Source organism: Caloenas nicobarica, chromosome 15, assembly GCF_036013445.1.
Source record: "Caloenas nicobarica isolate bCalNic1 chromosome 15, bCalNic1.hap1, whole genome shotgun sequence".
Classification (NCBI taxonomy): domain Eukaryota; kingdom Metazoa; phylum Chordata; class Aves; order Columbiformes; family Columbidae; genus Caloenas; species Caloenas nicobarica.
In genome coordinates this window covers 11,257,380-11,273,377 of record NC_088259.1, presented here as the reverse complement: position 1 = coordinate 11,273,377, position 15,998 = coordinate 11,257,380, and the positions used below count along the sequence as shown (strand labels likewise).

At 44.6% G+C, this 15,998-nt stretch overlaps 1 protein-coding gene across 1 annotated transcript in view; it reads right to left on the bottom strand.

Annotated features, from left to right (window-relative positions):
• Window positions 1-15,998, bottom strand: part of RPS21 (ribosomal protein S21) — a 116,862-nt gene that overhangs the window by 83,808 nt on the left and 17,056 nt on the right. The window lies entirely within an intron of this gene.

Below are 15,998 nucleotides of genomic sequence, written 5' to 3'. Positions count from 1 at the left end.
TCTCAACTAGAGGTGCTCCAGCATCCCTGCCCAGCACCCATCTCTTGCAGCTGCTAGTACCGTGGCTTGGGGGTTCACGCTGGGAACCCCTGGTGAGAAGCATCCTGGACACTGGTCACGGACATGAGCCTCTTCACTCCTCTGCAGTGTCTGGGCAGCTAGTGCAGATAGAAGTGGAAATGAGAGCAGAAGAGAGAGGATCTGACCTTGTGTTTCTGTCTCCTTCTCCAGATTAAGCCATTTCCTTATAAGAGACACACACCCTGCAGTCCAAATATTAGCTGAGTTTCCATTTCAGGCAATGCCATCATCAGCAAACTCAATCCCAGCATGCGTTTGTACCCGCTCTCCATTTCATGACATTCTAACATTGAAACTTTATTCATTTTCTAAGACTAGTCTTTCATTTGTGTATCCAGCGCAGAAGACAAGGTTGTCTGAAGTGCCAGTGATCTATGAGCACTGGATTGAGGGAACACCAAACTGGAGGGACAAGTCACAGCAACCCTTTGCTGCTGTCCCAGCTCCACATGCCAGGACACGAGCAGAGCAATTCTGCTTCTGGGAACGCCTGAAACAATGTCCCTCCTTATTCCACTACCCTTGTTCCACCACCAAAGCGGCAACAGGAGCCGCATTGTGCAAACCGTTTCCTTTAACCATGGGGACCAAAGCTGGAGACTAATCCTTTGGGAATACAGGCTCTGACCAAGGAATCGAGGTTGCTGTAGGATAGTGACTGTGTCTGCTCCGAACCCTTGCCGTTATTGCCTGTGCCACCTTATTCACCTGGTGCTTTATGATGGGTTATGCTAACATAAATGAAATTTAATTTCCGGTTATTAACCCACAGAAAGGTATTGCTGTTTTCAGAGAAATTACATTGCTTCCAATTAGCATTGCCCTTTGGTTTATGGTATGTTGTTTTGCTTGAAAACCTTTGAACCAGGTTGTACACCAGCTGAAGGGCATTCTGGGGCTGTTAATAAAGATTAACTCTTTTGAGCAAATACGTGTTCTGATTCATTTGCGAGGACTGCGCCGTTGCAAAGGAAAGAGATCTCAGGAAATGCTAGACGGCTCTTTGCTTTCCCTTCAGTGTTCTCCATATATATTTTAATGCTTTCCTGTTCCTTGGGTCCCAATTTCCAGCCTTCCCAAAAGAGATGTCCTTTCCATTGCCACAGCAAGATGGTCATGACAAAGTTAGCAGCTGCCTTCAGAAGCTGGACATTCAGCAACTGCCCTGCTTCTGCTAGAGAGGGCTTCGGGTTCTCTTTGTCCAACATCTCTGTAAAACTTCCATGGAGAAGAGGAAACTAGAGACACTAAGAAGAGGGAAAGGGGAGTTATTGTCACTTAAGAACAGTGATATACAAATTGATTTGACTGTCGCTCAGTCTTGTCTCTCACCGTCCATCTTTCCCCATGGTGCAAAGAAATTTTATGGCTCTGAGCTTTAGTCTTTCTACTTGCCAGTTATTTACCCAACCCCTTACCTTCAGACTACCGATGTACAGTACAAATACAAAGGCAAAACTGTCCCCAATGTGTGCATTTTCACTCCGACTGGCTTTCAGGTTACTTTTATTATCTTACACTTCTATCACACTGCCAAAGGCCATAGTCTCCCATGCTCATTTATTTTGTCTTTTCAGTGGACCTTCCCCAGTCAAAATACTTAAAACCAAGGGAAATAAAAAGGAAAAAAGAAAATTTACCTTTAAAAAAACTAGTTTTCATTCCTTCCTTTCAGACAAACACTTCTCTAGACTTCTTGCAGTCCCCGCAGGAGAAATGTGGTTTGCAGTGTGGGTACCTGTGCTATACGTCTGTGAGGCAAGGTGATGGGGTTTTGTCTAAGGACAACAATTCAGAATATTTCAATTTTCCTTTATTAAAGCTGTTTGCATGACCATGTGATCGACAGCTGCTGGATCTGAGCCACTCAGCAGTAAGTCTTTCATCTAAACTCCTTAGATTTTCCCTAGCCCCCCTTTTTTTCCCCCTCCTGTTGAGTCTGGGTAGCATGAGACATAACCTTGCATTTATTGCATGCTTCTCACCTTGGTACTTAGCTCCTAACGCCCATATTACCCCATAGATGCACAAGACTCTCCAACACGGAGTTCCAGAACAGAATGTGGCAATCCCACCTTCATCCCCACGCTCCAGGGAGACACAGATGTGTCTCATCTCTGAAAACCTACCCTTGAGTTCTTGGAAATGCCAATGTGTAGAGAAGTCCATTATCTTTAATTTCAAGCAAAAAAAGTGTGAATTAGACTCATTTGTGGTCAGGTTTGACATTTTGGGAGGCAATATCTACACGGATTCCATTGGGATTCAGGATTCACCCCCTCGTAGGTGCAAACTCAAGACAAGATCGATGTGCTGACAGCCATGGGTCAATATATCCCTTGGTCATACTCATTCCTTATGGAAGTGGGTGCTTCGTTCTGTACCTGTTTAATCTAATGTCCTGGTCTAGCGCTTCTCCTGAAAGCTGATCTATAAAGCAATGAGCATAAGATCCTGAGTGGGAAATACACTGCAGATATATGGCCATGCTAAAAACAGATAAGTGCAAGGATGTGTGGTGAACAAAATGGCTGCAACCTTGGCAGGTCTGAGGACATTTATTGTGAAAAGTAGCTGGGGAACAATCAAAGTAATTGCTCTGGGCCAATGTACATGTTTCTAATGAGTCTCGTTGCAGAGGGACTTATTCAGTATGTCTGCATTATTTACACAGGACACCACTATCAGTAAAAGGCCTTATTATCTTCTCTGTATTTGTTTCTATATCCATCAGTTTAGCAACTCTCAAATTCAGTGTGGGGTTTTTTTGTTTTATTTATTTTTATAGCTTGTTTCCTCTTTAGTGATATTATCACAGAGCCAATAAAAGTGCTTTCCTTCTACATCTGGTCAAGGAAAGATTTTGCTGGGTACGCGAGTCATATTTCTGAAAATGCCTCTGAGTGAATATAAAAAGCTGTTGGAAGCAATTGAGTTTATGGTTGCCTTATGTACTGTCATTAATTAGGAAATAAAGCAAAATGCATTTTATATCACTTGTAATCAAAATGTTACAGTCTTAATGTGAAGTCTTCCAAGTGCAGAGCCTGCAAACAGACTCTGTTCTTGTGCAGATGAGCAGAGAAGAAAAAAGGATATGGAGCTTTTTTAAATTTTAAATGCAAAGCCCAGATTTTCAGAGTGACAGTGTAAGAAAAGCTGCCATACAGTGAGGCAGGATGGAGGCAACTGCCCCGATGGGGAAGGCAGGATGACTGCACAGGATAACCAGGTGGCTGCTGTGATTTATTCCACCACTGCAGCATCACAGTAACTGCAGTAACTGACTGAGCTACAGCTCAGTCTGGCTCCCATTCTTGGGTACCACGAAATGCCCATCTTCAGCAACCACTCTTTTCCTCTGTTTTAGATTAAATTGATATTTTGCCCCCGTTTTCGGAGAGTTCAGAGTTTTCCTGATTCCCTTTCCTGCCTCCTGGTTCAAAACATTGAACAGGATAAAATATAAATAATAGAAGAAATACAAACAAAACACTTTAAAAGAAAAAAAAGGCATTTCATCAGCAGCCCCTTTTTTCACAACCTTTAACATTAGCTGCCTTTGTCAAGTCCATTAGGACCATATCTGCACTTTCCGGAGTTTGAATGCTTTCATATATTTGGCTCCATGTGAACAAACCGGTGGAGCAAACATATTAGTAGATCATTTGCCATATACATGATTCAGATACCCAGACACGTACAAAACCCAGGCAGGGATTAACCAAGTCTGACAGCACTGAAGTGACTCCAGTTCTGTGTATGTATAAGCGATAATGAACCAAAGGCCCTGTTTGTCTTCAAATAACACACAAAATGATTAATTAGACAGAGGGGCATGAGTAATAATCACAATATTATATGCTCTACCATAATGGAACGCTGCTCTCTTCTTGCTTTGTTCCTCTAATCTCAGAGAAGCAAATATCCACAGGGTGTTACCAACAGAGCTGGAGGCAGATTGCAGTTGCTCGCAGTTTATAAGAAGTACTTCTTTCCCATTGTGATTTTATACCCCAGGGACATACAGAAAACCTCTTTAGAAAATACACATGGTTGCTAAAGGATTAAAGGGATCAGCAGGAAAAAAAAAAGTGCAAAGAGCTCTAGTTGCAGATTACAGAATTGAACACATTCCCATTAACTTCAATCGCAAACTTTTCTTTGAATCAAGGTTGGATCTTGAATACTTTATCATTGAGATATTATTTGGTAAAAATCATATAGCTTGTCATACAGATACATTAAGAAAACCCCACAGTTGCTTAACTGCTTATTTCCTGATTATTCATCTACTTCTGATTATTCATCTACTTCTTGTGCAAGGCAAAACTGCTCTTTTGAATATTTACCAAAGCAGCTCTTCTGGTAGGGGGTTCCCACCCCAGGAGATGCTCATGGTGGGGTTGGGTACCGGCTCCAGGTCCCCGGGCTGAGCCCCTCGCTCTGAGCCGGGGTCGGCAGAGGGAGCAGCAGCCTCAACCGCTCCCGTCCCCTTGTCCCTCCAAGGAGCGGCGGGCTTCCAGCACAAACTGGAGAGCAAAAGGTGATGGCAGGAGCCACCTTATATGTTGCATCATGGCCCAGAGAGCTGGGCAGCAGCTGCTGCGTGAGCCCGTTTCCAAACTGCAATCTGTGTCCTCCACTCCTCTCGCCTGCTCAGCTGAATAACAAACAGGAGAAGGGGGTAAAACCCTCCTCTAACACTCAAGTGTCTATATGATATGATCCATACTTGCCCCCCCAGCTCCCCTGGGAAGCCCACACACTGTGCAGCAGCCCCCAGGTAAGCTCAGCAACACACAGTACCCCAAAAGTATTTCTGGTTTTGAAATCAAACCTACGTTATGGCAGTTATCCAGCTAAACATCTATGCTTTTTGTTTTCCTCATTTAAGCAATAAAACCCATTTTTCTGTGTTGGTTATATATAGCTTTGCCATCCTCCAACTTTAAAAATATTATAAGCAAGTTCCTGTCTTTGCCTATTTTTAGTTGCTATTGTCCACTTTGACATTTTGGTGTGCAGTATGGACTTGGATGCACATGGATCTGGCAGAGGTTTTGAAGCAGTTTTTCAGTAGGAAGGGACCAGGGAACACAAGCTGTGATGCATTTCTGCATTTTAATTCATTAATTAGCGCTCAGCCCAAGGGAAGCCAGTGCACCCCCTCGAGTACCATTTGATCTTCTCCCCCAGGGACCTTTGGGTCTGGAGGGAGCAAGAAAGTGATCACAACACCTGCATGAGAACCGGCCCTGGACAATGGAGTTTCTCAATGCATATTTGCTTTTTGCAACCATATTTTTCTCCTTTAAAATGCCTCTCGCCTCTCTTTCTTCAAAGATGACTTGGTTTGGGGATGCTCTTTGCAAGCAGGCCATGTTCAAGTGGAAGCAACATTAAGTTTTTCTGTCTCCAGAGTATTTCTGTCTCAGCAACACCAGTTTCTGGTGGAAATTTTTGTCTAGGGTTGCAAAAGGGCTCTCTCATTCATTTAGCAAAATAAGCTGTTTCCACTGTGACCTCTTGGTCCAACTCTGCCTTTGAAGCACCTCACATTGGCCATTGATAAATGGAGTAAATGGAAATGTGAGAAACCCTCCCAGGCTGCACCAAGCTCTTGCTCATGCTAGAAAGACTTGAGTAAGTAAGAGGAAAGATGTTCTTCTAGCCTACTCCAGAAACACGAGTTGGATAAGCTTGGGAAAACTGGTAGCTCTTAATGATTTAACTGTCCTTGCAACCTTGCAGTAACCTCTGAAATGCAGAGCCAAGTGGCTTTGCCAGCACAGCTCATGAACACCAGCCTCTCCTTCACCACCTCTGGGTACCCAGCACGCCATTCCCACCAGGGGCTGCCCACCTGGCACTGTCCCTTCCCCACAGCCTCTGAAGAACCCTGGACCCCACAACTTTACTCCTTGTCAGCCCTGACATTTGCAGACACGCTCCTGTGAGTGACCTCGGCGAAGCTGGAGTCTGATGCAGAAGGGAAAATATTCCCTTCACTTGACATACCTACGTGTTAAAATGGAACAGGCTTGTACAGGGGAAAAAACCTCACCCTTATCAGTGTGACATTGTGGAGTCTCACGATCATAATCCAATATTAGCGTGCGATAGGGATCCTGCTGGTGCTGCAGCCCGTGACGGGGGAAAAATTGGACCTTGCGAATGACCTCTGCCTGGGTCCCAGGTCTGCTGTCACCTGCTGCAGAACCCCCGCACGTCCCTGCTCCGACACGGGGAACATCAGAGCATTAAAGCCACATGCTCTGCAGGGAGGGCGGCAGCCCCTCTGGCACCCCAGCACAGGCCGAGCCTCCTGCAAAACCAGCCACATGTCCCTTCACATGTTTATCATCCTATAATCTCTCTGGCTCAAGGAAAGACATTTAGCATGTCAATCATATTCCCATTACTGTAACGATTCGCTGGCATGGTGGAATGAGAACCTGGGAGAAATCCTCTTGAAGGAAGGGGGAGGAAGAACGGACTGGGGAGTTGCTTTATTTTTTGAGGCAAATTTAATCATGCCTGCCAACTATTTTAAGGAAAGAACAATTACCTCGGGTGCTAAAACAACACAGAGACAAGCATAAATAGGGACTGGTCTGAGTTATACCCCTAAACCCAAAGCAGATACAAGTTTTTCCAAACAAGGGGTAAAAAGACAGCAAATGGCACGACTCAGCCAGGCAGCCATGTACCAGCGGTAAGATCTAAACCTAATATTAAAACTTAGCATGACAGTGGTTAGATGATGCTAGAAACCCTCCTTTTACTTTATACTCCTTGTAGCTCTGCCTTTACGGCCAGGTAACTACAACCAAATAGCAGCACAGGCAGCAGCCTCTTTATTTGCTCCCTATACCAGGGCAGTGGGATGCACATGAGCTCCTGGGAACACAACATTTGTCCCTGCCCTGCAGCATCCCTGGTCCAGACTTCAGCAAGAGCTGCTGAGAGCATCCATTTATAACCGAGACAGTGGAGATCCTACTCGGCACTACGGAAAGGCTTTTTACATCATAAATTGTATTTAAAGGCTCTTTCAAGAAGACAAGCAAATTTAAGAGGGCAGTTAGCTTCTGGCACTTAGATGCATAACTTTATTTGAGTATTCAATTTCCTCCTTCATTCATAAAGTAAACATCTGAGTTATCTGAAAGTGACTGTATACTTACGCAGTGTTTTCTTAAAAGAGTCAATAGGAGCAAGGCGACATAAAATGCTTCAGAGAGCATGACACAGGAAAACACAAGCCTTTAAATTATACACATTCAGGAAACGGTTGAATTCAGCATTTTAGATGGAAAGGTTAAAATGTTTGTGCTGAATTGTATTAAATCTTTCACCAGTAAATCCTGTAGGAAGCAGAACATTTGAAGGAACCTACTTATTCCCAGTGTCTAGGAAAGACTCCCAGAGTTTCGAAGGAAAAAGTCCATTAATCTCTTTGGACAAGTGCAATCTAATAAAAGCTGTTGTTAAATTAAGGCGACTTTGTTATTAAGTGTTTTCCAAATTTAGTCTATTTTTCTCCCCCCAACAAAATCCCTTTTTGTTCTGAAATGGAGTAACTTCGCTGCCTTTCAGCCTAAAATGTTCTTTTTTAGGAAGACTACTGTGCACAGCAGATTGGTGGTCCACCTACCAGAGAACAGTTTTCTTTACTACACATCTGCCTTTGCAGGATTTTTTTTAATAGATAGATGAGGTTTTGGTTTGGGCATCACCTCAGTGGTATAAAAATCCTACTGACAAGCCAAACTTTACCATATAGATGTTTTTTACTCCAATTCCATGTGAAAACCAGGGCCATTCTCTGCTACCGACCTCTAGTTGGACCTTGGTCATGTCACTTTGCCGCATTGCATCTCAGCTCCATCACTGACCAAGTGTGGATGTGACAGTGAGGATGACATGAGGATGACACCAGAAAGTGCCCTCGACACTGTAGGGTTAAAGGTGGGGAACCAAGCTTAAAACTCTGATAGAGATTGAACATTTTACCAATATTTTACCAAAAATCTCTCTGGGCAAGTGAAGGAAATAACTGACGACAGGACAGTATATTCACAGCCACTTTCCAAGTTAGAACTGAATTAATACTCGGTTTCAGTGGAGGACTCACAATGCATAGCTAGATTTATTTTTAAAAAAAATTTTAAAAAAGAATTTAGCACTTCTGGAGTCTGGAGAGCCTGAGGATCTGAACCATTGAAACTCATGAGCTTCTCAGTGATCAATTCAGACTTGGCTGGGAAGGGAAATTCTCAGCTTTCTTACAAAACAAACTAAAAGCAAAACAAACCACTTTTCCTGGTGAGACTTTCATTCAATTCTGCAGACTCAGGAAGCTCACAAGATAAGCTTCCACTCCAAGGATACACTCCAAGCTCACTGAAGCCTAGACCCAAGCTGGCAATTAGCAGGAATGCAGCATGCTTAATGAATTAACACATTGGGGCAGGCTGACCCGGTATGGAAAAATAACCTAAACATTTGTGGTGTTTTCTGCAGGCTGATTGTGCACCTCAAAAAAGGCATCAGTGATAACAAAAAGCATGTCAGTCTCCCAAGAAACCCCCCAAGGAAGTCCCCAGATTTCCTAGTTCTGAGAAATCATGAGGATTTCTCCCTGACTTTCTTTTTTTTTCCTCCTCTTGGTTTTGGATCTCAGTGGGAAATTCAGAAGCACTTAAATAGCAAGCTAAAAAAAAAAAAACCAAACAAAACAAAACCCACAAACCAAAACCAACAACAACAAAAACACCAACAAAAACACTCCAACCTTATAAACCTCAAATCAGATTCTGGTTCTGTTTAGATTTGGTTTCTGATGAAGAGATAAGTAGATTCCTATTCTATCCAAACCAATTTCCTACTAATTATGGACTGATCCCTTGCCTGTTTTTCTTTGAAAAATCAAAACCAAATTTAATTACAAGAGTAGAAGACAGTTATTTCAACTGGAAAACATGGATGATATTGTGGTTTTATTTTTGGCTTTGGCTCCTGCAGATGCAAGGGGTTTTGCTTGCCATTTATTCTAGCTGCCTTCAAAAAACAAAAGAAACTCCATCCCTGGTGACTTTGCTCAACCCGCTCCAGATGTAACTGATTTTGTGGTCATGTTACAAGCCCCATTGACACCGCTTTAACTAAAATGATTGGTGATGCACAAACCAAGCCAGAAAGGAAAAGCCAAGAGGTACCTTCATTTCAGAGCAACCATAGGCTTCAAAAAGTTTAAGAAAAACCACTTTGTGCAAGTGCAGAGACCTTCCAAAACCTGGAGCTCCCGAGGAGGAAAAGTGCCAACATCTTAAACCAGCTGCTGGTGTCTCCAATCTGCCCTGGCTGTCATCCCCCAAAATTGTACAAGGCTTTTCCTGCCTGCAACTTTGCTTTAAGAATAGATACAAATTTCCAAGGGTGGGAGACAAGGACAGGCCAAGTGCTTGCTCCCCATGAGCACCCAGGGTGCTGCTCCTGCTCTCCCAACCACACGACTTCGATGTGATGGGGCAGATGTGGCTCTTCCCAGGTTTATTGGCATTAACTCTGCAAAAGTAACACAGGCTCTGAAATGAGGGTGCCCAGGGAACCCCACACAACAGGGAAAAGGAAGCAACATGAGGACCAATTCTGCATCTTTGTCTAAAGGGCAAGTGGCAATGTCAAAGTCAATAACCTAGAGCAGAGTCCACCCAAAAAGGAGCACTGTTATTAAAACTTGCTGCTCAGAAATGAGCTATCCATTATTAATATTTTAAATTGCTAAATCCTTTCTAATCATGCTTTAATGTAAGGCAAAGCTGTATGATTTAAAAGCAAAGCTCAAGCCACTGCCAATCACCCCTGGTCATGTAGCAAAGCCCGCTGCAGGAATATTGATGAGACCAGCTTCAGGGAGAGATACTTCTGGAGCAGCTTTGCTGGGTCCTCAGCCTCCTCTGAGAGAAGCTGTGTGGCCTTTCATGCTCCGGGACTTTCCTGGAAGCCACAGAATTTGCAGGTTCATTTACCCTGGATGCAGAGCACAGGGCCAAGCTGGCACACAAGGCTCATGCTCACAGACGCTCTTCTGTGGATGCAAGATCTGCAATGCACCAAGAGAGAAGCACATCCAGGTACAACGTCCTTTTACCCTTGGTTCTCATCGTGGGCTTTCTACAGACTCTTGTGGAACTGCAAGAACCTTCTGGCATGCAGGAAGGATTTGCTCCTGGGGAAAGCCAGTTTTGGGGCATGACCTGAAACATGGCTGAAACCAGCAGCCCGAGCTACAGACAGTGAGGTCTGGGATGCTGTTGAGTGGGAAGAACTTGGTTATGGAGGAATGAGAGTTCCTATTTATCACATGTTCCTGTCAAAGGAAGGTGATAGCAGCATGTTCAGCTACATCCAAGTGCCAAGTCAACACCAAATCTTGCCTTGTTATTGTATCTGTATTATTAAATATAGAAATAATATGTACATATCACATTCATGATGACATAATAGGTTTAAAATGCTGTGGGATAGCAGAACAAGCTTACACCCTTCCAAGGGAACTCACATGGAGGCTCAACCACCACCATTATTCCTGAATGCTCACCATTAGTCACCACCTTCCATGCTCCTGTTTGGTGCTGAGGCATCATTAATCAGGGAGGAAAGATGCCAAGGTCAAGCTCAGGAGTGACAATCACCCTGCAGTCCCCACTCGCACTGCCTCACGGTGATGGGAATGTGCTCCCACAAAACAAAAGTGAATCTGAATAAACTGCCTCCCCAAAAGGCCACTTTATGATGCCCCTTGAGCAGCAGCTTCCCCATTTAACATTTATGCTTACAGATCCCTATACACACACAGCACACCTATTAGAGCCTCTGTCACACTCGAGGTGAATGATTAACGCTGCAGATTCCACCTTGCTGCTCACCTTAGTCCTCCTGCTCACACACAGAGGGGTGGTGTCTCCAGCACTGTTTTCTTACCCCTCTCGCTATGGGCACATCACTAAAAGCAGCTTAAGCACTGCTCCAGTCAATGTTTTAGCGGGCTCCTGCAGCTAAACACTCGTCATTTCCATTCATTTCACGAACTGGAGCTATTCTTCTTTATTACAAGCAAAGAGTGAACAGATGGGAAGAATGATACCGACACCTGAAATAACAGCAACATCAGGGCCCCGCTCCATGCTCACCTCTCCTTTCCTCCCATTCAAGCTCTCAGGAGGTCCCACAGGAGGGTCAGTCCCGTGCCTTGCCCTGGAATGGGGGTAATAGAAACACAGGTGATACTGGGACAAGGGCTGGAAGTTTCCACCAGTGTTTGCTTTAAGCTCTTTGCTTGATTTGGAGAAAAAAAAATAAGTAGTCTTATTCTACTCCTTCCTATCCATCCTTTCCCCTGTGTGTGCTCTTATTTGCACTCATCCTGAGAAGAGGGTTCCCAAAGCTTTCACAGGCACAAAGCAGCTAGTTTTGTACCCAAGACAGATTCTTCTACTTGAATGATAAAGTTTTCCCACTTTCTCCTGCTTTCTTCTGGGTCATCAGGAAATATAAATAGCAGCCTGTTAATGAGGTTAAATGTTTATATGGGAGACCGATTCAGCGCTGTTACCTTGTGTCAGCAGAGGAATTGGCCCTGGACACAGCTCAAACTCCAACATTTTCAAACACCACAACAGTCAAGGTCCACTCTTGGCCACATTTAACACTCCTGTAGAAATGCGTGTTATAAAATCTTTAAATTCCAGTACTAATGCATTTCCTAATGACATTGAAGACAGCCTGCAAGAACAGGAAAAGGCTGGTAAACACTGACAGTGCCATTGGCTTTAGAACACTGTAGATAAAGCTGGTTTTTTGCCAAGTTTGACTATAAAGACAGTCTAACACTGTTCTCCTTCTTTCCTCTCATCATCTATTGTATCCATGACATGGTACTCTTGGGTAGAAATTTTACTGAAACATGGGATCTGGGGTTTTCAATGATAACAGCCTGGGCATAAACTCCCTTTAACAAGAGCCTTTATGGTATGTGCTGCTTCTCACCAAGCTTCCCCTTGAGGAAGAGCTTCCTTGAAGTAAAACCACTTTGCAAAAGGTGTTACTGCTTCTCGTTAAGTGTCTTTTGGGTTATTCAATGTAAATTTGATGCTGAACAGGAGACGTTCTTTGGAGACGCCACCTCCTACCAACCCCTGCCTACAAAGCTTTCTCCATGGAGGACCACCTGATGTGATGAAAGGAGCAGTGCTGTTTGTTTTCTTCTCCTATGCATACAATGGTGAGAAGGAATATTTGGCTCTGGTTTAGCTGCTGCACAAGTAAATAGCCTGGACATTTAATTACTGCAGTACATTGACCTGGAAAGCAATGGGTTGTTTTCCTTACTGGTACACAACCAACTTAGCAATAAAAAGCATTGGAGAGGAGCAGGGGATAAGGACTGAGAAATAACAATGAATTTGTTTCTCTGTACCACCAAAACTATCAAAAAACCAGCAGCAGGGCCCCTACACCCTCACCAGCCCCTATAGCACTGCTGTACCTGGTCACAGCCTCGATTCCACCTTTTCTTCTGAGGAAAACCTCTTGGATTCACACAGTGCTTCACAGACTTGCCAAACACTGGGGTGAAGAAAGGGAGGCTTGATGCCCCCATCCTCTTATAACCATAATGGGCTTGTTCCTCAGCTGGCACAAATCAGCCTAAATGGAGACTTTGGTGCACAGCTTCACCTGAGGCATCCCAAAAGCCTGTGCAAACTTAGAACAGAACCTATCTGTCAGCTGGGTGGTGTTTGAGGTTCAGGCAGAGCTTGGTTGGCAGCTGAGCTGCCACACAAGTTGTGCTGAAGACTTCTGTGTTCCAATGTAAAAGTGACACCCCATTAGAGAGTCTGGGGCTTTGGGGCATCCAGCAGAAATTAAACCACAACTTCCCATTTTCCATGCAGAAATCAAAAAGAAACAAACTTTTCTTTTTGAAAGCAACTGCTTGGGTGAGCAATGATTTTATTGTGCTATTAATATGATCATAAACAAGAACAACATGTGTTCATAGGCTCAAGTGCTTCATTACTCACTCGCTGACTTGGGAAAAATCACCGTGGCATCAGTATAAAGTGCAAAATGGAACAGATCATTGTAGTCATGTTGTAAAATCATCTGGGCAGGTGACCTTTGAACAAAGGCAATTGATAGCTCTGAGGCAGCTGTGCAACAACAGTAAAGATAATAGTTGTCCACAAGCCACCAAACCTGTAGGAGAGCAAATACACACCATGCCTGGGTAACGTGAGTTGGGAAGACCCAAAATTTCCCATGTATTCTGTTCACGTCTATTGGGGCAAATGCTCCTCTTTGCTGTGTAATGAGGGATATAAAGGGACGTGGACCCCTTGGAGAAGGCCTTCAAAACGGCAGGTTGGGAAAGTAGTGGCTGGAAGGTGCATGGGTCCCCCTGGATGTGGCTGCTGCAAGGCTGAGACCTCCATAGGGTGAGCATCCCAGAGGGCTGGTTCCTCTGGGGGTGCAAGGAGCAGGAGCAATGGAAGGTTCCCCTCTCCTGTTAGGGCTGACCAGGAGTCAGAAGTCTGCGGGGATGGCTCCTGCCTTGGGGATGGGAGCGAAATTTTAGAAAACACCCCTGAGAAATGAAAAAACAGTGTTGTGGATGATGCCGTCCACTGAGTGCAGAAAGCGAGCAGGAAGGAAAAATTACACACGTCCTGGATGTTTCACTTCTTGTCCCTCTGCCTCATTTCGTCAGCCACCAGCCCCCAGAGCATCCCGACGCCTGGTCGACAGTTACCAACAGGCAATAAATAAAACCTCTGGAGCCACTGGTGTCAACATCTTGGCATTGTTTGGGTCTTCTTGTTTGCCTTTAAAATAACATTCCCCCTCGGGGTCACATAGACAAAAAAGCAAGGACCCCCTGCCATTGTCCGTAGAAATCAACTTGCCACGACTTGTGTTGCGCTGCCTTTTTTTTGCCTGCAAACTTGGGGTTTGGGGAGCTGCCCAGGAGTGTTACACTACGCCCAGAGTTTCTGCTCCATCCTGCTCAATCATGTCCTGACATGTCACCTTGAGCGCCTGCAGGTAGCCTGAGCCTGGCCCACATCACCTGGCCCACATTTTCCTGACTCCCAAAGGCACTGTTTGGGCTGGATTTGGGGACGGTGTCACCCTGCCAGCCCTGCGCTGCTGGCTTATCTGCTGCACGGCTTTGCCCGGCTCTGCTGCAGATGTTGGCAGGCCAGAGAGTGGAAAAACAAACGGTGGAGACGTGGATCTGTGGTGAGAGCCTGGCCATGCAAACACGGTGCGCCACTGCCCAGCCCAGCGCTGGAGGGATGCCCCTCCGTGACAGCCTCTGCCCCGGCACTGGAGCTTGGCGCGACGCAAACTGCTAACGAAGCTCTGGAGGCACAAGAAATACTCCTCCAAAGGCAGCATTCATCCATGGACTTTGATAAAAGGGTGGCTTGAAACCCCCCACACCCACACAGAGCTACGTTGAGGGACAAGCTGCTGAGCGATGGCAGCACTGGAGGGGACTGATGCTCCCCAGGCCTGGAGCATCTCCTTCCCTGCAGCAAGGGCTGCATGGTGGGAAGCATCATCCTCCATCTCAGCTGAGTCGTGGCTTGATGTCAGATTCACTCTCCCCAATCATCTTTAGCTTGTTGTTTATAATAAAAATCAAGCTATCCATCTCTTCTGACAAGAGGAAGAGTTGCTCCAGGAAGCCCTGGACAGGTCAACTTCTATATTAAGGAACTATTACTTGACGGCTTCCTGGCCATAAATAGCTGTCCAGCCAGGCTGGGGATTTTATTTAGAAATAACAAATAAAGCAGGCCATAGAAGTAGCTTCATGACCTTGCTCCCCTTTATTTCCCACCCATGTCCCCTCCTTGCCATGGTCTTCTCCTCACCCAGGGCTCCTCGGGAGCTTCAGGACCCTTGCATGTCCCCAGCAGACCAACTGGGGCAGCTCCAAGAAGCCATAAATATCTGCTGTTGCCAGCTTTTGAAAGTGTGATGTGGGTTTTGCATCACTAATGATATTTTGCTACAGCTCAGCTCCCAGAAATTATTTTCTATTTGGCTTTCGTTAAAATAATTAAAAAAGAATCTCTACCCTACATGGGAGAAAGCTGGAAATCCTCCATTCAAAACATCCCCAAAACTGGATGCAAACAAATACACCTTCAACGCATCCTTTATTTTTCAGTCCCTCAAACCCTTCTCTTAACTTTCGGAGGACCGACTTCTGATTTTCTAATGCTCAGAGTTGGCAATATCAAAAGTGATCAGGAAATACAAAGAAAAACAACATTTCAGTATTCTTTTATTATTGGGAGGTTTTGACCATTTTTGTCACGTGGTTTGCCTAAAATAATAATTAAAAAATTCTGTATTTGGAGCTGGAAAGGGAAGAGCAGTGTGTTTATTTCATGTATGACTCATCAGCTCAGTGTTGATACGCTAAACGCTTCAGAAGCTAACACTCTATAGAGATGATCATTTTTAATATAAAACAGTAAATGTTTAAAACAACTGTTACTTTTTTTTTCTCTTTTCTTCCTATCGTGGCCAATAAAACATAAGGGAGGCCACACAGTTTACATTTTAATAAAATTAAGTTATTTTGTGCCATGTTATTACAGTCTTTATTGGAAAGTGGAATAAATTGCACACAGAGGAGTCATAGGAGGGAGAAATCACTGTGAATAAACATAGATTCTGGGATGCATTTATTTGCTGGTTTCATCTCAAAGGAGGAAGGCTTTCCCCAGGAAAACAGAGGCGGTCCCAGGACTCCAGCCTCGGGGAGGCAACCCTGGGTCGCTCCAGACGAGGATGAGCTTGTTGGGGAGCCGGTGCCACAGCGGGAC